This window comes from Pteropus medius, unplaced genomic scaffold (assembly GCF_902729225.1).
Source record: "Pteropus medius unplaced genomic scaffold, Ma_sr-lr_union100, whole genome shotgun sequence".
NCBI lineage: Eukaryota > Metazoa > Chordata > Mammalia > Chiroptera > Pteropodidae > Pteropus > Pteropus medius.
In genome coordinates, this window is record NW_024356335.1 from 4,924,003 (window position 1) to 4,951,641 (window position 27,639).

Below are 27,639 nucleotides of genomic sequence, written 5' to 3' on the forward strand. Positions count from 1 at the left end.
CACATACTCCACATATATCACACCGACCATTTAATACACACATCTTCTGTACCCTGACCACGCAATAAACACATACATTCACACGCAGACCATACGACACACATCGAGGCTGTGTTGTGCCCCATCTCTGGGCTCCTATTGCCACGAATCTTGCCCCTCCTCTCTCTCGTGGTATTTGGAACTGCCTGGGTTCAAAGCTGGTCGGTCGCTTGCCAGTTGTAACCCTAAGTCTCTGAACCCTCCTGTGCCTCTGGGTCCACATTCCGTAGGAGAGAATAATAGTTCCTATTTCGAAGGTGTGAGAAGTGAATGAACTCACACGCTGTGCTTGGAAAGAGGGCCAGGACACAGTAAGCGTGCACTAGACATTAGCTGTCGTTCTCAGTTTCCTGATTTCAACCAGTGCAGACCTATACATGTCCAGTGAATCTTCAGTGTCACCTACCCTGGCTCAGGCACTCTGCTGACACTAGAAATAGAGTGATGAAGAAGACTATCCGAGCCTGCCCTCCTGATGCTCACTGTCCAGGTGGGAAACACACCTGAAACAGGTAACTCCAGAACAAGTCAGCTTGTCACAGTGTGGTTTCCACTGGTGCAGGGGGTCAGAGATAGTCCCCTGTGGAGGGGACACTTAAGCTGAGATTGGCAAGATGAAGAGCAGAAAGCATGGTTTTAGGCAGAAGGAATAACATGCATGCAGCCCCTGGAGCAGAAAGGACATGAAGCCGTCTGGATTGGAGAGAAGGTGCAAATGGCTGGAGCTCAGAACCAAAGCTGATGAGGGGAAGGAGAGGCTGATGGGAGCCAGACACCCGGAGCCCAGGAATGATTCATCAAGAGCCCAGAGACCAGGAATGGTTAGAGAGGGAAGGAAGTAATCGGGCTTGCATTTTAGAAAGATCTGTCTGGCCAACAGGGGTTGCAAATTGGACGGGGAGGTGGGCAGAGAGTGGGGTCTAGGAGCCCAGGCTGGACAGGCGCAGGGGCCCTGGGCACAGGGTGGGGGAGCTGACGTCTTTAGGTGGGATGCTCCTCAGGTCTTGGTAAGTATTGGGCTGAAGATTGTGGAAAACGAGTTCAGGACAGCACCTAGGATCTGGCCAGGGTTGAGATTCATGATTAGAAGTGATCGGGCTGGCGTAAGTTCAAGGAAGAAGTGAGACCTTGAATCCCGCTTGGGCTACCCCAGCTGCAGCAGTACCCAGGGACCTCAGCAGCACCTCGGACCTGAGTCTCAGGCTTTAGAGGGCACACTCTGGCCTTTCCCTCACTGTGCCGTTCCTCACGGGGCAAGATCTATGCAAACAAGGGGACATGCCCGGCTAGATCCATGCTCTGGGGACCTGGGCACCTGAAATTCCCCGCTCAATAGCCCCCAGCCCACTTCCTGGGTCCACTCTCCTGAGGGTGTTCAGAGATGCCCGTTTGCTTGGGTACCCCTAAGCCCTAGAGGAAGACAAGAGGTGGCTGTTTGGGGGGAAGGGAGGCGGGTATGGACAGAGTTTATGCACTGAGGCTGGAGTGTCTACACACCTGAGCAAGCGAAAGTCCCTCATGGGAAAGGATGAAAGCTGGAGTGGAAGGAAAAGGGGGGCTGAGTGGGAAGCCGGAGGCAGAGCCACCTCTCCCCGTGCTGCCACTTCCACGCGGACCTCAGACTTCTATAGATAAACCCCGCTTTCCAGGTAAATTTGTCCTTAGGAAGGCGTTTTCGTCTAGGACGGAGGATAGCACATATTTTATTAGCAATTCCTTAGCTCGATTTATAACTTGTAAATACTGAGACGTTAGGTATGTGGGGGGCCGCTTGTGCTCCTGCCCCCCAGTGCTACCCAGAGGAGCAGGCTCCCTGGGCCCCACATCCATGTTTGATGTTGGCTGACTCTCGACCAGCTGGTTGTCTCCAGGGGATCCTGCAGGCTTCCTTCAGAGCTTCCTGACCCCACTTCGTGTGCCCCCCGACTGCCTCTGTTCCATCCCTCGTTATCCGAAAGTCCTCCTGCCTAACCTTTAGAATGTCCAGCTTCAGCTCCTCCTCCAGGAAGCCCGTCCTTCCTGGAGGCCCCGGTGTTGTTTGGTCACAGTGGCCTGTGGTGGCCTGACTAGCAGGAGATGTGAGTCTGGTCCCTCCTGCAGGACCAGGAGCTCCTAGAAGCAGCAGCTGCCAGGAGAAGCAGCATCTTGCATTGGGTAGGAGTCCAGGCTCAGAACGGACACAGACTTGGGGTCAAATCCCAGCTCTGCGACTTTCTTGCTGCGTGACCTTGGGAGGCGGTTTCGCTGCTCTGAGCTGATTTCCTCTTCTGAAAACCCATAATCATAACTGTACCTCTCACAGGGAAGAGGCAATGTGGAACGGGAGCCCACGTGTGCCAGCACTTGGCGAGTGCTCGAGGAAGGAATTAGGGAGGGCAGGAGTTACATCATTCACTTCTTTTTACAGCTGAGAAAACGAGGGGAGGAGGCTCAGCGAGGTGAGGCCAGTTGCCCAAGGTCACACAGCCTGTAGCGGGGGAAAGACCCAAGCCACGCTGTCCCACCTGTGCTCAAACCACTGGGATCTCCGGTCGCGGGCCTGCACCCACACTACCTTTCCCCAGTCTCTCTGACCTTTGGGCGCCTGACGGCCGCTTGGCCTGGGAGAGAGGGGGCACGGCCAGGGCCGAGCCCCCGGGGCGGAAAGGGTTAACAGCTCCGCCGCATTGGGCCGGCCTCCGGGGGCACCAGCCAATGGGCGTGCGCCGCGATGAGGTAATGCTGCGACCGCGCGGAGTGGGCGGAGCCGGGGGACCTGCTGCGCTCGAGTTCCATCCCTCCACACCTACCTCTCACCTTTAACCTTGATGTCCCCCCACCCACAGCCTCACACCTGCCGAACCCCGCGTGCGGGAGCTGAGGGTCTCGGGCAGCCCTGGATCCCTTAAAGTTTGACGCAGGAACCCGAAGACTCCGGCCTCTTTTGGGCCTCAGTTGCCCATTTTTGCAAAATGGGAGACGATGACCACTAAAAGCCAGATCAGTGGTGGATGTACTTGAATCCCAGGACAGTTCGGGACCCCTCCCTGCCCTTTGCATACACTTCAGGGCGCAGCCCCGGCCCTCCCGGTCAAGCGGAGGGAGTGCTCTCGGCCCAGTCAGCGCCCCCAGATATCCCTTCGCTGCCAACAAGCCCCGAGTTAGCTGCATCAGCAGCTCGTTAGGTGGCCAGAGGTCAAAGTTCATCCGACCGTCAATATTAATTGAGCATCTGCTACATGCGGCTCAGAGTTCGGGCCTGGGGGGAGGGCCAGGCAGCTTCCGGGGCTGCCCCGGGCCCTGGGCCCCTGCAGGGCGGCCGCCAGGGACCGCGCGCCGGTCCCGCGGTCCGGGCACGAAGCGGTTAACGCCTTTCCAGCAGAGCAGGCACTGCCGGCGCGGCCGGCTGATTAGTCAGCTCGCGGGGAGGGGGCGGAGGGGAGAGGAGGGGCTGGAGTTGAGAACCGCAGAAAGCTATTCTCAGGGGCTCCCAAGTGTGGGGAGGGCGGCTCAGCAGGAGCTGCTGCTTCCCAGAAAGTTGATTATTTTTAACCCAGGAAGAAGAAAGGAAGGAGGCGAGGGAGAAGGACTCACAGAAAAGAGGAGAGGAGAAGGGAGGAAAGGAGAGTTATGGTTGGGGGGGAGCAGGGAGGGGAGGGGGGGGACGGTGGGGGAGGGAGGGGAAAGGGAAGGAAGAGCCGCAGAGAGGGGAGGGGAAGGGAGGGAGGGAGGCAGCCGAGGCACAATGGAGGGGAGGGGAAGGAGAGGCAGGGCCTATTGGAGTGAGGGAAGGCAGCTGGCAGGGGTCTCTGGGAGGGGACTGGATGTGGAGGGGGCGCTGCCACCCTTCTCAGCCCCTGTCTTCACCCCTCTGGCTCCTCTCCCAGGCCCCCAGCTCCGTGGGGCTCTCCTGCTGGACCCACCCCAGGCCGCCCGCCAGGCCTTCCCTTGCCTGAGCTCAGAGCAGCGCCCTGTGCAAGGCACTGGGGCTTGGAGAGGGGGGTGGGGGGCACAAGGCAGCCACAGTCCTGCCCTAGGGTGCTCTCTAGCCAACAGGCAGCACACCAACATGTCCTTGCCCATGTGGGGACCACTGGGGGAGGAGCAAGGTGGGCCTTCCTGAAAACCCCACGGCCCCACAGGAGAGGTTCCTGGAGGGGAAGGCAGAGGGACTTAGGACTGCTTTAATCCCACGTTGGGGTGCAGCCAGGCTGAAAAGCAAAGCCAGAGAGGGGGCCTAAGGGAAGGTGCTGGGGACACAGACAAACAAGACAGACACAGCAAGGCTCGCATAGGGCTCACAGTCCTGCAGGAGAGGCAAAGGCTGCACAAACTATTATGAATAATGCATTAAATAATGACAAGTAGGCAGAGGGCTGGGAGGGCTGGTCCCAGGGGCCTGACCTCTGCAGGGGTCATAGGAAGGCTTTCTGAGGAGGGGTGCTTGAGGACCAGGGCTGGCTAACTAGGTGAAAAGTGACTGTTGGAGGGGACAGGGATGGTGCAGATGGAATCCCAAGGCACAGACCTGAGAGAGAGAGGGACAGTGGGCCCTTGTCCTGGAGGCAGCTGGAAGCGTGGGGGAGTTTACAAAGCAGAGAGGCCAGATCTGCAGGGCTCACTCAAGACTGTAGATGACAAGAGTGGACGCAGGGAAATGGTACCAAAGTCTTGGGAAAGCGAAGGCAGCCTGGCCCAGCGCTTAGCCTCTGAGACTGGGGGGAGGCTGGTCGTGGATGCCATTTGGGAGGTACAGAGGACAGGAGTCAGCATTGCTGGTGAATGCGGGGTATACAAGGAGGCCGGGCAGGTTCAGGAGGTGCCGGTGAATCAAAAGCAACAAGGGGGCGCAGGGTCCTGATAGTGTGGGAGAGGGGCCAAGTGAGCCACATAGGAGGAAGCACTTCTGGCATGGGGACATGATGGAGGGAACAGCTTGAGCAAGGCACAGAGAGAAGAGCAAAGGGAGCCACATGTGGTATTGTGTGGCATTTTCCAAAAAGAGGGGCTGAGTCTGGGCCGGTGGGCCTTGACTACAGGCCAAGGGGTCCGAGTAAGACCTGCACTCAGCACTGAGTCACAGAAGTGCAGAAGCAGAGGGTCACTTCCCAGTGCTGGGCACAGTGAGGTGCTCAGCAAACGGGTGGCTGAGGCCAGCTGGGGCTGCGTCTCAGGCAGTCAGTGGCCGTACCCCAAAGTTGGAGGGGGGATATATATGCCTGGGGTGTGTTAGGGGCTCAGCTGTGGGGCAGCCTACAACGAGTGTGAGTGTGTCCCTTGCACCGAGTATCCTGCCCTCCACCTGAGGACCCAGGGGACACACCCAACCCTCCCCTAGGACCTGAGCCCAGTCTGTCCTCTCCCAGGAAGGAAGAGCGGGTCTGCTCAGCCAGGAGCTGCCCTTAGTACCAGGGCCCAGTGGCTCAGTCGAGACCTGGTTTCAGACGACAGCTGGGGCAGTGGCCTGGCCACCTGCAGCTCTGACCCTATCGCAGACTCTTGGAGCACATGGGCCTGTGGCTTTCCCATCAGTCCTGCCACCTCGCCTTAGCTGTCCCACCCCACACGGCGTGTACACATAAAATCATGGTTAGGATTCAAGGACAAACCTGACGCCAAACCCATCGCTGACTGGCTGTGAGCTCTGGCCTCTGTGTGCTCCGGTTTCTTCACCCACAAAACGGGGATCGCAACGGCAGAGGCAGAGGAATGATGGCGGCAAGGCTCTTGGCAAGGGAAATGGCTCGTCCCAGGTCACCTGGGGTTCTGAAGTTTCTCCATCAGTATGAGGGCTGTGGGCTGCAGCCTTCCAGGAGACATACGCCATCCCACCCAGGGCCAGGCGGCAGTGATGTGCCTATTTTGCAGATGAGAAGACCAAGGCTCAGAGAAACCCATTACTGGCACAGCACTGCTCAGCAGGAAGGCGGTGGGGCGGGGGAGGGGGTAGGCAGGGAGCACCGAGGTTCCGATTCTCAGGCCTGCTCTCTCCTCCAAATAAAGAAACGGCAAGTGCAAAATGCATCCCCTGCAGGACACCCTGCTCTCCCGCCCCCAAACCCACACATGACCCTGGCCTGACAGGGCATCTCTGTGGAGCACAAAGGGGGGTCGCAGGGCAGAGAAAGAGCCCCACAGGCGAGGAGCCGGCTCCGCGGGCGCTTTTCTGCTCGCTTTCTTCCTCTCTCAGCTCTTTGTTAAGCTCCCTTTCAGCTGAGCCGGCAGAGCCTGGGTGTCCCGAGCTGACAGTAATTGCTGCGTCTAGACAGCGTCTGGTATGAGGCCTCCCTCTCCCGCTCGCTGGCCTCCCCGGGCTCCGTTTCCCAGCCCTGTGGCCCTGCCCCGTGCCCTCCATTTCCCACATCCTGCTCCCCCCTCTCTGGCTCCTCAGTGTCCCTGACCTCCCCACCCCACCCCAGTCCTCCCAGTTGCTCAGACCTCACATCTCTCTCTCCCTCTCCCTCTCCCCTCCCTCCCTTAGGCACAGTCCATCCCCCAGACCAGAGATGCAGGGGACAACGGTGGTTCTGCCTTTAGTTCTGGCTGGGAGACCTTTGGGGAGACTGAGTGGGCTGTGGCCAGACCCCGGGGCTTGCTCACCTCACTGGATTCTGGGATGACCTGGGAATCTCTGGAATTCATCCCACATCTACCCTCATCTTTCCATCCAGGCCTGGATGGGGAGCCAGAGGAATCAGTGCAGGAAGGACTCAGGAGAGGTACAAGGGAGAACTTCCTGGAGACTCTAACCATCAGACATGGATGGAGTGGTTTCAGAAGACACAGCGGGTGGAAAGTCAGTTTTCCAAGGTCCTAAGCTCTGTTCCTGCCCCGGCTCAGATCGGCAACTCTGGAAGAGTCCCCAGAAACTGGAGTCTCCTCACTGGTGTGGGATTTGAAGCCCTCAGGGTGATCCTGAGACCGGAGTAACAGCATCCAGGGTTTGCCCAGCCTTTGCCTCTTGCAACCACTGTGCGAACTCCATATGCACATTCATGTATTCAATGCCCGAAGTCGGGGTCAGTAAGTGGGGGAGCCTAGATTTGAAGTCACCACAGAAGCTGGCTCCAGAGCCCCAATAATAACCAGTAAATGGAATATTAAATGCTTACCAAATACCTGGGGCTGAGATGAGCACTTTACGTGAATTATTTCCTTTATCCTCACGACTGTTAGATGGGATGCACGATTATGCCCATTATACAGATTAAAAGAGAACAGCCCAGAGCTGCTGGACATGGCCAGATGGTGACCTAACTCGGTGTCAGAAAGGCTTGGTCACCCCGGCCCTCGTGGTGGGGCTGTTGTGCAGCATGTAAAAGGCTTGGCATGGAGCAGAAGCTCAGTGAACGTTGCACACCATTTCCCACTCTTCCCTGGGCTTTCTTGAGCACCTTGTGGGCACACAGCCTGGGCCAGGCTTGGGGAGACAGAGGTCAATGTGGGGCTCTGTCCTCATGAGACCATGGCCTAGAAGAGACTGGAAAGTCAGCCAGTTTCAATCTGGAGGGGGAATTATGATGATGCCAGGACACGAGGCCTTTGGGTGCCAAGAAGAGGGGCCCTAAATCCAAGCGGTCTTCCTGTAGGAGGTCAAATCAATACTAGAAGATGAGTAAGCATTAGCCAGGCCAAGAGGGAAAGGTGTTCCAGGCAGAGGGAACCACACATAGGTCCCAAAGTGAGAGAGGACCAGGGAACCCTAAGAATCTTTCCAAGCTGGACAGGTGCAGGGGGGCAGGGAGTGAGTTGGGGGGAGCCTTGAGCCTGGAGCCTGGCTGATCTGGAAGGGCTTCGATTGCCAGGTCAGCTGGGAGATGGGACTTCTCCCATGGCAGGGAGGCCATAGGTCTAGGAAAGCAGGGCTGTGATGATCAGGACCATGTGGCATGCAGCACGCTCGGCAGATCCGAGAGGCCCTGTGCAGACATGGGAAACAGCGTTGACAAAGGCTCGGTTGGCGGGGGAGTGGTGAGTAGCCAGGTGTGCTCCTGAAGGAATACAGCGGGGCCAGGTACAGAAGCCTTCAGAAGCAAGGCACAGGGAACTTCAAGGTTTGGAGGCTCAGGTAGGAGGATCAATTAGGAAGGGTAATCCGGAACCTTTGTAGGATGGATTAGGAGGGCAAATCTGGAGGCGGGGAGGCTGGGAGGAGGCCTTCCCTAGGAGGAGGCTACCGAGCGGGTTTCCCTTCCCCACCAGATTTGTCCTTATATCCGGCCATTTCTCCATCCTGCAGTCATTTAGATTCTGCACCTACCCGCTCCTTGTGGGCTGCCTCGTGCCCTCCACCCCCAGCCAGAGATGGAAGACGCTCGCCATTCATTCCTCATCCAGGCCATTGATGAACGTGTCAGACAGTGCAAGTACACACCTGTACACCTCCTGTGGCCTCTGGGGTCGACACTGGCAGATCCGTACATGAGTCCTGCACCTGCCACCTCAGCCTGCCTTGGAGTGGAGCCACGTTGGCCATAGGCCTGGGTCGTGGCTTCTCTGGCCTTGACTTGGAATGAATGCCCAGCATGGGGCCAGTCGGGACTTGTGGGCAAGCGCAGACAGCACCTCCTGTCTGTCGCCTGTGAAACACCGTATTGCTGACCTGATACTAGGAGTTTGCAGGCTGATAAAGGAGAGACACGGTCGCAGGCTCGTGACACAGCAGGTGGGGACGGTCTGGCAGCATGAATGGTGAAGACCTGGATCGCACGGGTGCCCCCTTCCTGACCCCAAAACCCTAGGCAGATGGTTCCAGAACTCAGAACTTTTTCAGTTGTAGAAAGATAATATGACACACCTCCCACATACTGCCTAGCACCCCCAATGGAGTGTGGGGCAACCCTTGTAATCAAACACAGGAATACGTCTGCAGCAAAGGATATGAGCAAAGGTTATGAATAATCTCTGACTCTGTTCTCATCTCTAAGATGGGGCGGTGGTGGTACACATGCAGCTCACAGTGTCGCCCTGAGAAGTCGATGCCAGCTGGCCCGCAGACGCAGCTCATGTCCCGCCCCTAGCCCTTTGCACTTGCTGCTTCTTTCTGGAATATTCCTCCCCAGACAACTCACGAGGTAGCTTTCTCACTTCCTTCAGGGCCCTGCTCAAACGCCACCTCCCCAGGGGAGCTTGGCCTGGCTGTCCCTGTGTCTTCCCAGCCCTGTTGCTCTCCCTTCTCTCCCTTCTCAGCCCCTACCAGCTGACACATCAGGTAATCAATTACTCATCTGTTGATTGCCTGCCTCCCACAGTAGAACCTGAGCTCTGTGAGGGCTGGACTTTGTTCTGTCACTGCGATGCCTCTAGCACCTAGGACAGGGCCTGCACAGGTGGACACTCCCATTTTTGAATGAACAATGATCTGGTAAGTGTGCCTGGCCCATCAAAAAGGTGCAGTAAAGCCGAGCTGGTACCATCGCCATTATTGCTGTTATTGATGCTGCTACTATATCATCATCCTCATCATCACCGCCATCATCCTATTCCTGAGCTGATCCCAGACCTTGGTTCTCTAGCCTGTGAAATGGGCATTCTGGGAACTGAGAAACCAGCCACTGGAAGTGGGTCAGGTCCCTGCAGGAGAGACAAAGAGTGCGGCCTGCCCTCCTGTGGGAGCCCGCGCCCCTCGCTGCAGAGAGAGGCCCGGGAGAAGCTTGGCGAACGCCAGCCCCCATGAGCAGCACTGCCAGAAGGCCATACATAATTCATTGCCAAATGGGGCCTCGGGCGGCGTGCGCCGGGGGCTCACTCTGCGCCTGGCACTTTGCTGACTGCTCCTCACACGCTGCCTCATCGCATCTTCACGGATTTGCAGGGTGTGATCCTGCCCCTCCCCCTGTTTTGCCCAGGGAGAACCTGAGGTTCAGAGGGTGGTGCCACCTTGCTTCTCGGTGGCTAACCAGGGCCTCGAGTCAGCAGATTGGGATCCGGCAGCCCCCAGTCACCAACTCACTATGGAGGAAAGAGCTGGCCCTGGGAGTGGGCTGTACAGAAGGGGACCCCCCCCCCAACACACACAGGGCAGGTAGAGGATGCACTGGATCACAGTAGGGTTGAGAAAGGCTGGTGGCCATTGTGTCCCAAACCCTAACCCCCCTCCCCACCCAAGGCCCTCTCTCTCGAGAAATGCCACCAAGAGTGCTGGTTCCAGAGCATCAGGAGGTCAGTTTGCTCAGCTGTGCAAACAACAGGCCCTCCAACCCCAACCCCCACCCCCCAGGACGGTGAGAGGCTGGTGTCTGCTGGGGAAAAACGCGAATCCCCAAAGCTTACACACTCTCCGATTCCGTCGAGATAACATTTGTGAAGAAACAAAATGTTAGCCGTGGACGACAGCTGAGACGGTGCCACAGACTGGGGGCGCTGGGTGAGGGCGAAGGGGGCGTGGCTATAGACGAACAAGAGGAGGGAGCCTCGTGGTGATGGAAGCGTCGGGCCCCCGACTGCGGTGGAAGAACCGCAAACTCGCCGGGAACGGCCTAGAGCCGAGTGCGCAGGGGTCTACGTGAAACTGGGAAACGGGAATAAGGACGGTGACTGTGTCGCCGTCAGTGCCCCAGTGGCGATGCTGTCCCCCAGTTCCGCTAGACTTGTGCACTGGGGGAGACCGGGTAAAGGGTACCTGGGGTCACCCTGTATTATGACTTACAACTGCATGTCAGTCTACAATTATCTCAAGAAAAATGTTGATTCAAACGACGTCGTCATCCTCTGCCCAGGAAAGGTTAAGTGAATCGGTGCAGTCAGTTCTCCCATCATAAGGGACAATCCAGGTCAGTGACTAGTGGGTGTCCGCCAGGCAGTTGGAGGTTCCGGAGCCATAAATCGGCCTTCCTACCTTGCTCCCCGGTTTTCCTTCTAGAATGTTCCCATCCTCTCCCAGCTTCCCATAGACAGGAATTCCATACCACCCCATGGGACTCTAGGCTAGACTCTGTAGGAGAACAAGGCAGGCCTTTGTCATCAGACTCCTGTCTGCTCCAGGCCAGGAAACCCAGCCACGCTCAGAGGTTCTCACCTCTGAAACGCAGCCCACCCCCTCACCACCCCCACCCCCACATCCCCCAGCCTCAGAGAGATAGGGACAGTGGAGGGAATGTTGAGCGTCAGGCAACGTGGGCCCTAGACCCAGCCGAGCTTCTCCCTCACCAAGCGACCCCAGACAATCCCTATCCTCTCTTTGGCTCTTCATTTGAAGCATGAAAGAATTGGACTACATTACCCCAAGGTCCTCTGGGGCTGTCAAGAGGTGGACTTGGCCCCTGGGCTGCCGGCCAAAGGGGACTTTGCTTCACATTTCATGTGGCTGCACTAGCAGAGCTGCCTCTGGCCTGTCTCTGGCCTGTCCCTACATGTGACCTTGGCCCCTCCCTGCTTTTCAGCATCCATACAGTGAGAGGGTCATTAAGTCAATCGACAAACATGTATTGAGTACGCATGAAATGCCAAGCACTGGCTTAGACACTGGAGAAAGAAAGGTTGAGGGGAAATTGCATCCCTGCCTAGGAAGAACTTGCAATCTAGGAGGGAAGATTAAAAATTGCAACCGAGATGATGCAAAGAAGAAAAGTACTCAGCTGGGATGGAGAGTTTCAGGGCCTCAGTGAGGGCTTCCTGAGAAATGACAATTTTGCTGAGTTCTGAGTAAGGAATTAACTGTAAGCAAAGAGGGTGGCTGGCCATGGGCAGAGGCTGCTCCAAAGCAGGGAGCGGCAGGGGCTGGGGCCTGTGTCCGGAGGTCATGTCGTGTGAGAGGCCATGATCCAAAAAGAAGCAACAGTTTCAATGAATGACACCAGCAAGTGGGTGCAGGTGCCAGGCAAGCCTGGGGGGCAGAAGTGCCAGGTTAAGGGGCCTGTCTCCATCCCAGACACAAGGGATCCTTTGAGATGCATTATGCAGGGGAATTACCAAAAAGGCTTTGCGTTTTGAAAATCTCCCGTTTACCAAGAGAAACGAATCTCATGGACCCTCATTGTTGCCTGAAATGATTTTTACTGTGATGTTACTTAAACACGCACAAACGCAAAATGAGTCATAAACTCCTTGTAGCTCTGTACAACCATAAAACCAGGACAAATTGATCAATCAAATACAAAATCAATTCAAATCAGATTACTTTTATGCGACATGTTATGTCTTTTGTTTGAAACCCTGTCACCAGTTACAATGCAAATATGGCCCAACCACTGTGACTCTTAGTGTGTGGGGCAGAGAAGATTGGCCTTTTAAATCAACAAGAAAAAGGCAGACAACTCCAGAGAAAAATGGAGTGAGGCGGGGGGAATCCTTGAATTAAAGTACTTCACACAAGAATATCAAGATGACCAACCAATGCATGAAAAGGTGCCTAGCTTTGAGGCTCATCCGGGAAACACAAATGAGGACCACAGCCAGCTACCTCTTCAGACACCAGAAAAGCTAAAGACTGACAATATGATGTGTTGACGAGCACGTGGAGCAACCAGAACTCAGCGGCCGTGGCGGGAATGTAACCTGGTAAACTCCTGTGGGAAGTGTGAGCCACCCACCCCTCTGACCCAGCACTTCGCTCCTAGGCATATACACAACAGAAATGCATCCGTGTGTTCACTAAAGGACGTGACCTGAATATTCACAGCAGCACTATCCGTCACAGCCTGAAACTGAATGAACCCAAATGCTTTGCAGCTGCAGAGTGGACAAACGAGTTGTAGACTCTTCACACAGTGGATCACTAAGGGTGGGTGACCTACAACAAGACACATCTATACAGACGAATCCCACACACCTCATATGCCAAAGATGTCATTCCTATAAAGGACAGAAACAGGCAAAACTGGTCTATGGTGTTAGAATTTGGGGTAGAAGTTACCCTCATGTGGGAAGGGGGTTAGTGATGGGGATTTGGAGGAGGGAGAGACCAAAGGACTGGACAGCCAAGAAGTTGCTAGAAGTAGCGACTTAGTCCTCAAGGTTTTGAATTCAACTGAGAGGCCAGATGTGGGGTGAGGGGTAGTGCCCCCCCTCCGATCCGCCTTTCCTTGCTGACACAGGCCACCAACTAGCAAGGGGTAACCTAGGGTCTGTAGCCCATCCTGGGCTAATGGAGCCTAATTTAACTTCTCTTGCTCCAGCAAGGATACTGTCCTGTTGTCCTGCACCCATAACCTGCTGATCAAAGGCTGGGTGCCTTGGCTTGACCGGAGGGTGCTAGATGCCAGGGGTAAGAAAGGGGCTGACCTTCCAGGCCAGAGAGCAAGAGCTCCTCTGGGGGAAGAGGCCTTGCCTGCAGCACTGGGCCATTGGAGATTGGTGGGCAGACTGCTGGCGCCATCACTCAGGGAAGAAGAGAGGGCTGGGCAGATTAGATGGCCATACTGGCCATGAGCCACTGACCATAGTTAGCCTCAGCGAAGTGAAGCTCTAGTCCTAGCTTCGAGAATCCCTTCATTTGTGACTTAATCTTGCTTTGGAGCTGGTAAAGGAGGAGGGTCACTCCTTGTTCCTGAAAAGTGGTCAAGTGTCCCACATCGTTCAACAAGGACAGCCGGATGAATGCTCAGGCGGGCAGGATGCTGTGTGGATGGCCAACTGGGACCTCCCCACAGGAAGTTCACTGACAGGCGTCCAGGAAAGTCAGGCTCGAAGTTCAGACATTTCACTTAAGATGCACCCACTGTGAACCAGGCACTGTGCTTGGAGCTTTGACATACAACTTCTTTTAATTATCTCGCTTCCACACAGGGAATTCGGACATGACTGTTTTTTTTTTAAATCAAGTCCGACAGTATCTGCCTTTCAATTAGAGTGTCTAGTCCCTTTACGTTTAATGTATATATTGCTGTGGATGAGTTTACATCTTCAGTCTTGCTGTTTGTGATCTATTTGTGACTTCTCTTCTTTGATCCTTTGTTCCTTTGTGCCTCCTATTGGGTTAACCAAGTATTTAAAAACATTCCATTCTATCTTCTCTGTTTGCTTCTCAGCTATATTTTTAGTGGTTCTCGTAGGAGTTATAATATGCATCCTTAAGTTATCACAGCCTATCTTCCAATAATAACATACCACTTCATGTAGTCTGTAAGAACTTTACAAAAACAGAATTCTATTCATCCTCTCCTGTCCTCTGTGTTAGTGTGGTCATATATTTTACTTTTATATGTTATGGATCCCAGAATGCACTGTTATTTTATTTCTTAGGCGAGGTAATCCTTGGTTGACCTCACAGATTGCAAGGACCTTGTCAGTTTACAATCCCTTATTTTTTTTTATTTTTTACGCCTACGGCACCTGGTCTTCCTAGGTGGTCTCCCATCCGAGTACTAACCAGGCCCGACCCTACTTAGCTTCCGAGATCAGACGGGAACGCGCTTGTTCACGGTAGCATGGTTGTAGACAGAATGCACTGTTATTTTTTTTGCTTTAAGGAGTTGATTAATTTTTAAAGAAATCAAGAAAAGGAAAATGATCTTTTGTATCTATCTACATATTTACCAATACCAGTGTTACTTTTTCCTCCCTATAAATGTGAAATTCTATCTAGTATCATTTCTCTTAAGCCTAAGGACCTTATTAGCATTTCTTATGATGTGGGTCTACTGGCAACAAATTCTCTGTTTTATTTATTCAAGACTGTTTTTGTTTCTCTATATTGGAAAGACATTTTCACTGATGGCACTCTAAGATGACAGGTCTTTTCTATCGCCTTGAAGGTGTTCCATTGTCTCCTGACTTGCATTGTTCGTGGGAGAAGTCTGTTGTCTCTTGCATCGTCGTTTTCCTACACAAAATTGTCTTTTGTTTTTTTCCAGCTGCTCCCCCACATCTCTCTCGATGTTTGGTTTTCAGCAGTCTGACCATGATAAGCTTAAGTATGCTTTTCTTTGTATTTATCCTGTTTAGGGGTCATTGAACTTCCTCGATCGCTTATTTTTTCAATCTAACTTAGAACATTCTTAGCCACTATTTTATCAAAATTTTTTCTGCTCCATTACCTTTCTTTCCTCCTCTGAGACACCAATTACATGTGTGTTAAGACTGCTTTATCCTATCCCACAGGTTACTTAGGCTATATTCATTTTTTCACTCATTTTTCTCTTTGAGCTGCAACGTGGATCATTTCTTTTGATCTATCTCTAAGTCCCTGGTCCTTTATTATTGGGTCTAATCCCATCCAATGGATGTTTATATGACTTTTAATCCCATCTCATGAATGTTTGACTTCAGGTAACGTATTTTTACAGTTGAACATTTGATCAGATTTTTTTAAAAAGTGTCCATATCTCTTATTGTCATGGGTTGAAATATGTCCTGCAAAAAGCTATGTCGAAGTCCTAACCCTCACTACATAGGAGTATGACCTCATTTGGAAACAGGGTCATTATAGATGTAATTAGTGAAGATTTCATACTGGAGTAAGAAATCCACTATGACCGGCGTCCTTATAAGAAGAGGCGAGAGACGCAGAAAGTACAGCATGTGAAGATGGAGGTAGAGATCGGAGTGATACATATACAGGCCAAGGAATGTCAAAGACGGCCAGCCATTGCCAGAAGCTAAGAGAGAGACATTGAACCAATTTTTCCTCAGAGTCCTCAGAAAAAAGAAAAAAAACAAACTCATCCTGCCAACACCTGGATTTCAGACTTCTAGCCTCTGGAACTGTGAAAGAATAAATTTCTGTTGTAAGCCACCCAGTTCATGGTGCTTTTTTTCTGCACTCCTAAATTTCATGGTACTTTTTAATGCGCTCCTAAAATTCCCAAATCTTCATCCATTCTAATGGTCTTTTCCTATAGATTCTTCAACAAATGTATCATAATGATTTAAAAGTCTGTCTACTTTTCCAACATCTGGGTTGTCTCTAGATCTGTTTCTATTGACTTTTTAAAAAATCTTGTCCGTGTGTCACATTTTCCTGTTTCTTTCCATACCTAGTAATTTTAAATTATATATTGGACATTGGGGTGACTGACACGTTGCAGAGATTCTGGATTGTGTTATCCTCCTCTGAAGAAATCTGCATATTGTTCCGTTTAATTGTTGGCCTCTCAACTTGATCTTGTGGAGGCTTTCCCCTAAGACTTCTTAGGGAAAAGTCTGGTATGTTTGCCAAACCACTCTAATTTAGTGAGATTTGAACAAGAGAATCTGTCTGCTCGATGCACGCAGCTGTAGAAATCTCTCCTCAGCATTTTCAGCCTTCCAGCTGCGTTTTCCCCTGGGCTTCTTGGAGTCGTGCCCCACGCCAGAGTCAGCCAAGGATTTGAGGGGAGTTTTCTCCTTCAATGGGTCTCTTTTCTGGGATTTTTTCTCTCAATTTCGAGCTGCTTTGGAGGTCCAGAGCTCCAATTTCCTACTCTGCAGCCAACATGGCTTCTGCTTTCTGCTTGAGTTCTATCCCGCATGCATTGCATAAACTAGAGAATGCCTTCAGGGGAAAAGCCAGATAAATGAGTCTCTCGTCAGTATGGTTTCTTTGTTTCAAGGGTCACATCCTCTCCAGTTTCTGCCTGCTTTTGGTCACTCTCCAGTAGTTCCAAACAAATCTGTTTTATATAGTCTGTCCAGATTTTATAATTGTTACCAGCAGAAAGTTAATCTGATATAAGCTACTCCTCCACTACCAGCAAGTCTGTGCTTTGTAAATTATTACATTATGCTGCTTAAGATTTATAAATTGGCATTTGTGTTAGGTTGTTTTTTTTCCCCCCACTCCCCACACCCCGCTGCTCCTCCCTGAGCCCCATCCATGGGTTGCCCCCAGAACCATGCCCTCCCCGCATTGACCAGAGACCCTGCTGCCTAATCCCTGCCTCCTGTATGGCCTGAGCCAGTGCTGAAGGATCGCAAGGGCACAAACCGAGCTTGGAGCTGATTCTGGGTGTTCCAAGCAGTAGTACTGGCCGATCTCAGCCTTGCAGCCAGAGTGAGACTGCCCTACGTTAGGTCTAGTTTTAGACTTGATGTTGGAAGTGATATGGCTTAGTGGAAAGAACAGGCCCTCTTGTTGGGGTCTGCAACCAGCCACCCCCGATGTTGAGCCTTGACCTTGATACTTTGTTGTGTGACCTTGAACAAAGTTCTTCATGTCACTGAGCCTCAGTGGCCTCTCTTGTATAACAGGAGAAACAGTCCCTGTCATGCAAAGCCCAGGGAAAGCTGAGTGGAAGCCCAGCACCATGCCTACACGGAAGTGCTCAATCAGTGGGAGCTGCTCTTAGCAATGAAATACTTGGTTCCGTTCCTATGAGTAAAGATCCCAAATGATGTGGCAGTCAGCGAGACCCAGCGTTGGCCTTCGTTAAGTTCCCATACTGCTCTGTTGACACATTTTAAGATACAAGCTGATGTCCACAGCTTAGTTTCCACGGACATGTCAGGGTGCATCTGCTGGGTGCAGGAAGGAATCTACACCCTGCAGGATTGCCCAAACTGTGCCTTTTGGGTAGCACGAAGTCCCCATTTAGAAGGCCACTGAGGACTCCTGTCAGCTCAGGTCTGGGCTAAATCGGGTCTCGATTGAATGGGATGGGCTGGGTTGGGTGACATTCATTCACCATGCTTAAATAGCGACCCAAATAAGGAGAAATCAATGCACTTGGTATTTATGAAAGGGTACCTTCTGATGCAACACAGGTCAATGACACAGCAGACAAAATAAGCCCCTTCACCCAGGGGCTATAGGAGTCAAGGCTGCATTTTGGACCAGCCGCATGGCCTTGGGCAAGTCCCTGCCCCTCTCTATACCGCTTTCCACACATCTTAACAAAGGGATGACCTCTAAGGGCCAACACAGAGTCAGAAATCAAGAGCCCTGACCCCCAGCCATGGTCCTGCCTCTAATGTGGCAAGTGAGGTTGGGCACCTCACTTAAAAAAAAAAACAAAAAACTCTCTGCCTCAGTTTCCCCATCTGTAGCACAGGGTGCATGTGCCCAATACTCCCTCTGAAAATAACAAAGTACTCTGAAAACCAGAATAATAAACATATTGCACCCTAAGATCTATAGCCTTGTACCATGCGGGGCGGGCGGGGGGCCGGAACTCAACAGTCTTGCATTATAAGGGGCAAGTAGGGAAGATGGAGCCAACACCCTCTTGGGGAAAAAAAATGAGAGCTTTCCAAGAGAGACAAATAACTTGCAATTTAAATGCATAAGAGACCAGGCTGTGCCATTGCATATGCAGATAGATGCAAATGATATGCAAATGGCCCAGAGTAAGCCTGGCTTTGCCAATGTCCTCTTCCAAGAAGCCAGTTACAGGGTTCAGCCAGGTCTGGTCTGTGCCAGAAGCTCACATCTGGGGCCTAGAGTCCCTGGGGTGGATGTTTGATTGCACTCAAGAAAGCTTTCCAAGACCCAACAGGCCGCAGCCTTCTCCCTTCTCCCTAGGGCTTGGAGCCCGCCTCTTGATTCTCCTCCGTAAGGGTGGTAACTTCTCTCCCCCCAGACTGTGAGCTCCCGAGGGCAAGGGCTCTGTCACATTCACCACCACAACCCAGAACTGGCACAGAGCCTGGCTCCAAGTAGGCGCTCAGGTCAGGGCCTGCAGGCTGAGGGAGCACGGGAAGGCAGGATGGGTGGTGAGTTTATTTCCAAGGCCTCCTTGACCTAAGGAGAAGGCTGAACCTTCCTCGGAGGGCTTTTGATTGTGCTGTCACCAACCATGGGTGACATTCAGCATCAGTACCCTGTTACCAATGAAGATTGAAGGACTGAAGTTTGCAAGTGACTTACCCAATTTATTAATTAGGAAAGGTTCCACTTGGTTGATATGATGACATCCTCGTCCCTCTCGTACTCTGCCATCCTTTCTGGGATGGGCCAGGGCCTGACCCAGAGGCAGTATACAATAAATATTCGGTGACAAATGAATGGACGAATGAGTGAATAAATGAACAAATGAATGAAGTTTCAGCTGGCTTTCCAGAACTGCCCATAAGCCATAGCCCATTCTGGCTATGCCACAACCCTTAACTTCAGCTACTGATCTTCATCTATTTGTTGTAACAATGTGAATTCTTTCTGGTCTTTATAAACTTTAGAGACTGTAACAGACTTTCATGCCACATCACATCACCTTGTCCCACCTCTGATTTCGGCGGCAACGAGATGGACAGTCCTGACTCACATTAACAAGTATACCACCTCAAGCACGTGCCTTTCTGCCTTGGGGCTTTTCCCAAGGCCTCCTGAAGCCAGGTCCCCAGAACAGCCTTCTGCAGTGGAGGACAGGAGCCAGTGGGTAGATGTTCCCTCCTCCTGCCTTTTGGAAGACAGTTCTGGGAAGCATGCCCTGTTTCCTGAATTCCGGCCCTCCCTCACCCCGTTGCTCCTCCTCCTTCTCCCCTGCCTCACTCTCCTGCCTCCGGGGGTCACCCCAAGTCCTTAACTCAGGTTCTGCTTTCAAGAGACCCCAAATGAGGACAGGGGCAGTTTTCAAACTCTGCTTGAGCCCGTGGCTGTGCAGCTCATGAACATGACATATATGTGAAGGTGGAAAAGAGACTGAGAATGGCTTGTCTTCACAGCCAAAGTGAATTATTTCACTGATAAGCCAGCGCTGAGTGGTGTTGAACAAGCCCTCGCTCACTCAGCACAGACTCCTTGGGTTCCTGCTCTGTACAGAACATACCAGACCAAGCCTCACCCTTGTGCTGTTTACAGCCTAGTGGCAGCAACTACGTCATTTACGGATTAGGAAGCGGGCTCAGAGGAGGGACTTGTCCAAGGGAAGGTCAGACACCTCTTAAGTGGTACATCTGAGACCCAAACCCACAGCATCCGATCTAGAGCTTGCAAGAGATGCCTGCCGGTCCCAAGGCTGGTAAATGGAGGGAGTCCCCTTAGGAGTCACGTGGTCCACAGTCTAGACCAGCGCTATCCAGTTGCCGCAAATGCAAACGCAAGCCACATAAGTAATTTAAAAATTTCTGGTAGCTTCATTAAAACGAAGTAAAAAAAAAATAAAAATAAAACTGGTGAGATTCATTCTAATATTATTTGTATTTAACCGAATCTATCCAAAATATTATCATTTGACATGTCGTAAATATTTAAAATTATTGAGCTATTTACTTTTTTTCCTACTAAGCCTTTGTAATCTGACGTGTATTTTACACTTAAGACACAACTGAATTCAGACTAGCCACATTTCAAGTGCTTTCTCAGTAGTGACACGTGGCCAGTGTACTGGATAGCGCAGCCCTAAGCCCGCCCCCCAGGCCCCCTCCCCCACCTTGTGTGACCGTGGCCAAGTCTTTTCCCAGCGCGTCTTCAGAGAGATCACAGAGGGAAAGTGCTTTGTAAACTCACAGTAAGCGGGGCTCTGCGACCTTCATTTCGCCCATCTGCCCTGCAGACAAAGTTGCTGCGGGCCAAAGCTTTGGGGAGAAACACACCTAGTTCTCCTTGAGGAAAAAGATCTCCCCAGACTTGGGCGCCGGAACCCCACCCACCAGGGAGGGGAGGGGCTGGGGAGGAGTCGGTGACCAAGTCTATCATCCCATCCCATTTTCCGTACTCCCCCCGCCCCCGCCACCCACCCAGTGCTGCTCTAGGGAGAACTCATTAGGGTCCGTTTTAACCCAAATGACCTGCCGCCTCCCAATTAAAACGGCCAGCGGATGGTTCCGCTCCTCCAGGGCAGAGCTGGTGTCAGCCACGGGGTAGGGAGGTCGAGGTTGGGATTAACTACTGGTGATAACAGCTGCTTTAATTTTATCAAATCCAAAACCAGTGCTTGGAGCCGATTCTGTGGGAACGCGCGGTGTTTGTCCACGCATTAGACACACATTTTTTGAGCTCCGCGGGTGTTTACGCCATCACCTTACCGGTGAGGATGCTGGAGATACAGATAGGAAGGAAAGCAATGGGCCTCGCCCCGAGAGTGAGTCAGGTGGAAGAGGTCAGACCTCGAACTGTGGGAAGCTCCACCCTCCACCGTGCAGTCAGAGAGCTGGGGCGGGCACTCGCCTGGGGGGCGGGGGCGGGGTGACTGCAAGTTCAAAGAAAGGTGAGACTGAGCCTGTGATCAGGTGTGTGGCTGAAGGTCCGGAGGGCTGGCTGCAAGTCAGACCGTACCACGGTCGATTGGGCCCAGCCCAGGGTGGGTCCCGAATGTTCTCTGAGACTCCTGCTCCACACCGCCGGGCCGCCAGAGGAACCCTGACTGGCTGTGCAGTGGCCCTTTGGTAAAATCGTCACTTAGGTGGAAATGTGGCAATTCAATTCCATTTCCCCAATATTCTCGGCGCCCCTGTTGATGCTCTGCTGTGGGCAACATTTCTAATGCCTTTTGCAGAGATGCGAAAGGCATTAGAAACAAACTAAATACAAGGGACTTTGCTTTCCAGCGGTATCTAGGCAGCAGCAAACCCTCCTGCTACAAAAACATGCTTGGAAATGGTGACTAAAATGTAACAAACATCTCTTTAAATGCATGGCTGAACTCACAACCAAGGAGGAAAACTCCCGAGAAAGAAAAACAAGTATCTGAAAACCAAGCAGGAATCAGGGGGGCTAGTGTTGGTGCGGCACTTGGAGCCCACCGGCAGGGCTGCAGGAGGGGGGCGGGTCTCAGAGGCCTGGGGATTGGATTTTACAGCCTCTGTGGGGACAAGAAATAAGGCTTTGGGCTCCACAGAGCCAGGAATTGGAAATGAGACTCACCAGAGTTACATTCTCAGTGAAAACGTGGAGGAGGATAAAAAACTAACAACAACAACAAACACACTCTGCTCTGACAGATCAACAAGAAGTTCATGGGGGGGGGCGATAAAAGGTGGGACACAGGGCTGCTCTGAGAATTTGTCACCATAGATTCAGCCTCAAGGGACTTGGGATTTAAATTTACACTACCCTGCACACACACATTCCTGGTGTGCCCTGGAGACTGAAAGCAAGAACTTAAGACAAAAAGGGGTCCCCGACTGGAATGCCTGGGCACTGAGCAGAAACAAATGCAAATACTAGGGGGCTGGGCCCTCCCCGCAGCTGCCCGGGGTTCCTGCAGACAAAGGTCCTTGGAGATGGGCTCAGAAAGATGACAATTACAAAACAAACACAGTCATAAACAAGAGTCAGTGGCAGAACCAACAGTAGGATCGGACACGGCCCTCCCTGCCGCCCCCAGCCTCCCCCAGGCCCCCCACCCCCACCCCGCAGAACCTCAAATGATAAATTAGTAGAGACCACAAAATCAATTGTGATCAAAATGACTAAGAAGTTTTGCAAACTATCAAAAAGAATTAAGTACAATGAAAAAAGAACAGGCATGGTTTCTGGTTAGAGACAGCAGATTAAATGCTGGCATTTATCTCTGCTCCCTCCTGAAACTCCTTTAAAATGTCTGAAAAGAAACTTTTCGAATACCACAATGACAAAGAAAATGGGATCATTTCGAAATTGGAAAGCAGACCAATGACTGGAAAGAGACTTAGTGGATGCAAACAATCGAGTCCTAAACTGGCAGCGAGTAAATTCTAAAACAAACAGAATCCCCAAAGGTTCAGGAATTGAGTACCAAGTACTTCTAGCAGTAGAGGTAAAAACGCAGATTGAACCACAGGGGATTTATTGAAAGACAGTTTGAAAGAGCAGTTAGTGACCGAGATCCCTTCCTCCAAGGTGCTGCCTCTACCATATCCCAACACAAGACAGATGGTTTATTCCCTGGAGTGGGTAAAAGGGAGGGAGTCTGCCCCAGGGAAGGGCAGATCCAGTCTGGGGCAGGCTCATCTCAAGAAAATGGGGAATTAAGTGAAGGTCTTCACAGTGAATTATGATACTCCCAACTGGCAACCAGGCTTAGTATGAACCTCTAGGCAGGAGATCGAAAGATAATTCTCTGTGGATCTGAGAAGCCCGAGAGGATAGATCTAAAGGCAGTGACAGCAGAAGTTGCCCAAGGAAAGAGCCCAGCCCGATCACTTCCGGTGGAGTCCTTGGTGGGCAGCCAAGCCCGAGCTCTGAGCTTCCGAGAAGCCTCTGTGTGCTGAAGTCAAGGTTCACTAGTCACACAAGTGAAGTTCCTAATTCAGAGACAAAAAATAACAAGTCGATAAAAAGCAACTTGGAGGGAACACAGATGATCATGATAAGGAGAAAAAATGCCCCCCGTAACAGTATCCTCAAGGACGGAAGAGATATCGCACACATTAAACAAGTACAGGATGTTATTAATAAAGTATATTCTGAGAACAAAAAATATGTCTCGGCTAGCACAAATGAAAAGCTTAGAGGAAGGGTTGGAAGATAAAGTCGCAGGTGAGAAAATGTCCCAGAAAGCAGAGCAGAGGAGAGAAAAGACATGGAGATTAGAGAATCCACCTCGGATATCTAACATCCGAATAAAAAGACTCCCGAAAAGAATAGAAAATAGAAGCGGGGAGGTGTGTAAATCGTCCAGTCAGTTAATCAAGGAATGGGAGATTTTAATGCTCCCCAGGAAGCAGAGAAAATTTAAACAAGAGATGAAAGATTTGAACGACAGAATTAACAAGTCTGATGTGGTGAGTCCATACAAAAGCCTGCATGAACCCATGTACCTATACCAACAAAGAACATATATGTTTGGGGATAACCTGTGTCCCCGCAAAAGTCATTTGTTGAAGCCCTAACCCCCCAGGACCTCAAAATGTGACCGTATTTGGAGATAGATCCTTTAAAGAGGCGAATAAGTAAACATGAGGCCTTTAGAGTGGGCCCTAATCAGATATGACTGGTGTTCTTATAAAGAGAGGAATTCCGGACACACAAAGAGACACTAGGGATGCTGTACAGAGGACGGGTCAGTGAGGATACAACAAGAAGTCAAGGAGGAAAAAAAAAAAAAGTCAAGGAGAGAGGCCTCAGAAGAAACCAAACCTACTGACGCCTTGACCTTGAACTATCTGCCTCTAGAACTGTGAGAAAATTAAATTCTGTTGTTTAAGCCACTCAGTCTGTGAGGGCAGCCCTGGCACACTAATACAACTCATGGTTGTCAAGCACGTGTAAACATTTATAAAAACTGACCTTGTGTTGGGTCATAAATGAAAGCCTAAACAAATTTCAGAGTGGATGTAAAGTAGACCACATTCTCTACCCACAGTGCAGCAAAATTAGAAGTCAACAACGAAGGCAGGTTAAACACAATAACAGCAACTGTATCTTTGAAAACTGAAAAGCACACTTGTAACCATCTCACGGGTTCAATAGGAAATTGTTGTGGGAACATTTCTTTCCTGTTCCTGATGTTTCCTTCTGTGTGGAAGGAGCCAAATTAGTGTAACACTCCAGTCCTGTCTCTGCCTCAGGGAGGAAGTGACTTAGCTGATTGGTCAGCTTGGGAAAAATAAATTAGGCTTGCTTGACTTACCAACTTCCTTTCTCTTCTCGGGTGTGGTCATTCTCTGTCCCCCACCCGCCACCCACAGCATCACAGTGATTAGGGGTTAAGGCTGTCAAATCCCCATTTTTAGTATTGGGGAATCCATTTAGCTGTTGCATCTACCCTCATCCTCCAACCTTATCTTTATCAGTTAAAAAATAAGTAAAAATAAATCCCTCCCCACCACCACCCTCCCACTCTTTGTCTGATCTCTTAATTCAGAATCCAGGAAAAGAAAGAAAAGTTATTTACTGACCTCCACCCCCCACACACCCCCCCCCGCCCACGCAAGACATCAACAGAAATTGCAATGGGAATTATGAGATATTTGGTACTGAGGAAAAAGAGATAAATACAAAATAAAACGTATAGAGTGGAATTAAAAAGACATTTATAGAGAAACATATAGTCTTAAGTGCATTTACTCTAAAACAAGGATGACTTATACATGAGTAAAGCTTTCAACGAACCAAAAAAGCTTGGGAAAAAAAAAAAACAGTGGAAAGAAGTAAACAATAAAGATAAGAGCATAAATGCAAAGGAAATCAACGATCACAAAGATGGTCAACAAAGCCAAAAGTGGATTCTTAGAAAAGACCATAAAACAGACAAACATCTAGCGAGGTTAGTCAAGGAGGATGAAACTACAGATACAGAAGATGTTTTAAAAATCACGATACTATAAGCAACTTTTGGCTACTATATATGAAAATATAAGAAAGAGAGAATTTCCGAAAAAATATAGATAATTCAAGTTTACTGAAGAAGAAAAACTTAAGGAAATCAATGACCATTAGAGAAATCAGTATTTTAAAGCTCGTCCCTCCCCACTCTCCGCCTTCCCAAAGAAACCCCACCCACGTGCAGTGGAGAGCGGACTGGGACAGAGCTGCTCCTTAGGGTCAAGAAGAAGCAGACAGAAACAGCTCGAGGTCTGGAAGAACTTGAGTCTCACGCCCCAGTCCTCACGGAGGTCCTCTGCTCCATTCCTGCCCTTGTCACTGGTTTCACGTGTGAGCTCCTAAGCTCCCTTCTTTCCTCAGCAAATTCTGCTAGCTTTCCATTTGCGTAACGCAAATGCAAGCAGAGGTATGATATGGCCCAGTAAATGTCAAGAAATGGAAGCCTCAAGAAATAATGTGGGGGCCACCCAGTGCCTCAGTCTTAGGACACCCCTTATAAATACACGCTTCAAAATTCCATGTCTGTGGCCACTTTGGAAACAAACTTTCCTCCTCTGTCTGCTTCTCAAACACCTCCACGGGGGCCTCAGGACCAGGGGCCCCACTCATGTCTTCTCTTCTTTGTGCCACACCCCTCCCACCCCGTCCTGGAACGTGGACTTCTGCTCCCACCTGCTGTTCCTACTTCAGAGGATCTGAATCTCAGTGCCAGCCGCCCGGTTCTCCCCACCGTCCCACCCCAGGGCTAGGGGACATGCTGATAAGGCATTTCGGTGCACTGATGGCTCAGTCCCTGCCTGAGACGCAGCAGGCACTTGTTTAGGGTCTGCTCAGTCGGCGTCATAACCCCCGCCTCAGGCCAGCACAGAACTTGACCCAGCAGTGCTTCCTGCCAGGGGACAGTTCCTCTAGTAGAAGGCAGTGGACAGGAGGAGCCCCCACCAGTGGACAAGAAGCTCCAGAGGATCGCACAGTCCGGAGAGTAGAGGCATCTCAGCGACCCACTCGCCTTTTATCAAATGAGAAGTGAAAAGAGAAAGCCTGATACTGCCAGCAGCGACCAGGCTACTGCTGACCTAGAACTCTCCTTCTGGAAGAGTCTGTCATGCATGGTCCACCTTAGTAAGCTCTCAGCATGAAAAGCAGCAACAGGACAGAGGATGGACAAGCCACGGGGACCCACTCGGGTCTTTAGAATCGATGTTCCCAGCAGTCTTCCCAGCGGCTCTGTGCAGGTCGCCAGAGAAGAACTCGATTTTCTAACGTCTTGGTGTCATATATTTCAAGCCCAATGATTGCAGGGCTGAAGTCACAATCATAAAGCAGTCGCCAGTTGAATGTGTACAGTAAATATATTTTCAGTCAATGATAACTATTTAATTGGGGCTTAATTAATTAATGTTCACAGAGCATTTGAGATGCTTGGAAGAGACAAGTGCTATTTTTCTATTAGCAGTGGTATTTGAAGGCGTTGGTATTCGTCGGTGTGATAGATCCCGGAAGATTCAACTCGCTGACACTGTACATGAAAATGAGTGTCCTTGTGTGACCCAGCCTCTCTCCACATGACCTTCTCTCCTCCTTCCTCCTTCCAGAGTCACGAGGTGTATAGAAGCTATATGGGTCTACTGCCATGCCACCCTGAACAAGCGTGATCCTGTCTGATCTCAGAAGCTAAGCAGGGTTGGGCTGGTTAGTACTTGGATGGGAGAGACCACCCAGGAAGACCAGGTGCTGTAGGCGTAAAAAAAAATAAAAAACATAAGAGATTGTAAACTGACAAAGTCATTGCAACCTGTGAGGTCAAGCAAGGGTTGCCTTGCCTAAAAAATTTTTAAAAATAAATAAAAATTAAAAAAAAAAAAAAAGAAGCACTCTTGTGTGTATAAGGCTCAGATTCACAGCATCGGACCCAGACCAAGAACCAGACCTCCATGAGGGTGGGCCTGGGCCTCCCAGCTGCACCCCAGTCCCAGGTATGGGGCTGTCCGCACCGGCCAGGAGCCTGACACATCTCAGTAGAATGAATGACGGCAGGATGTTGGTCTCAACCAGAATGTTAGGCTCCTGCTCTCTCAGTGTCGGGACCATGGGCTATTACATCCCAGCTTCTGCGACTGAGGGGCCGAGAGAGGTGAGTAGCACCCACATTTTTCAGGTGCAAAACTGAGAAGCTGCGGTTTTAGGGACTTCTGCCAAGCACCCCTCTTGCTCGTTGGAGGGTGTGAGGGAGGGGAGAAAGGGTGCAGGAAGTTTCTTGTCTTCTAGTTATCCACAGTCACCTAACGAGCGGGGGCAGCAATGGAAGCCCTCCCTCCCCAGGGCCCCAGAACCCCGCCACTCCCCTGCCCTGCCCTCAGCATACCCAGGGAGGGCAAGTCGGTTCTGGGACTTGGGAAGACAAAGATGAAAGCCTGTGACCTTGGCTGGCTTAGGCTGCATTCTCCCCACAGGCACCCACTGGGGAATGCCAGCAGGAAAGTCGGGGGTGCGGGGGGAGGGGAGAGGGAGCCCCAGGGAGTTCTCGCATGAGCCTCTGCATGACAACCTGCCCCTTTCATTGTTCTCTCCAACCCACCTGC

General features: G+C 51.2%; 1 long non-coding RNA gene and 2 pseudogenes across 2 annotated transcripts in view; 2 read left to right on the forward strand and 1 right to left on the reverse strand.

Moving 5' to 3' along the window:
• The window catches only part of LOC120601618 (uncharacterized), an 11,953-nt gene extending 4,817 nt beyond the window's left edge, over positions 1–7,136 (forward strand). Inside the window, exons 1-2 of one of the 2 annotated variants that reach the window (XR_005652489.1) lie at positions 1,629–2,754; positions 6,690–7,136. This is a non-coding gene — a long non-coding RNA (uncharacterized LOC120601618). Of the gene's footprint in view, positions 1–1,628; positions 2,755–6,689 lie in introns of those variants that run through there. The other variant, XR_005652490.1, reaches the window with a different exon arrangement.
• A 7,141-nt stretch (positions 7,137–14,277) lies between these two features.
• On the reverse strand, positions 14,278–14,396 carry LOC120601851 (uncharacterized; annotated as a pseudogene).
• Positions 14,397–26,680: 12,284 nt separating this feature from the next.
• Positions 26,681–26,800, forward strand: LOC120601788 (uncharacterized; annotated as a pseudogene).
• Positions 26,801–27,639: the final 839 nt, after the last annotated feature.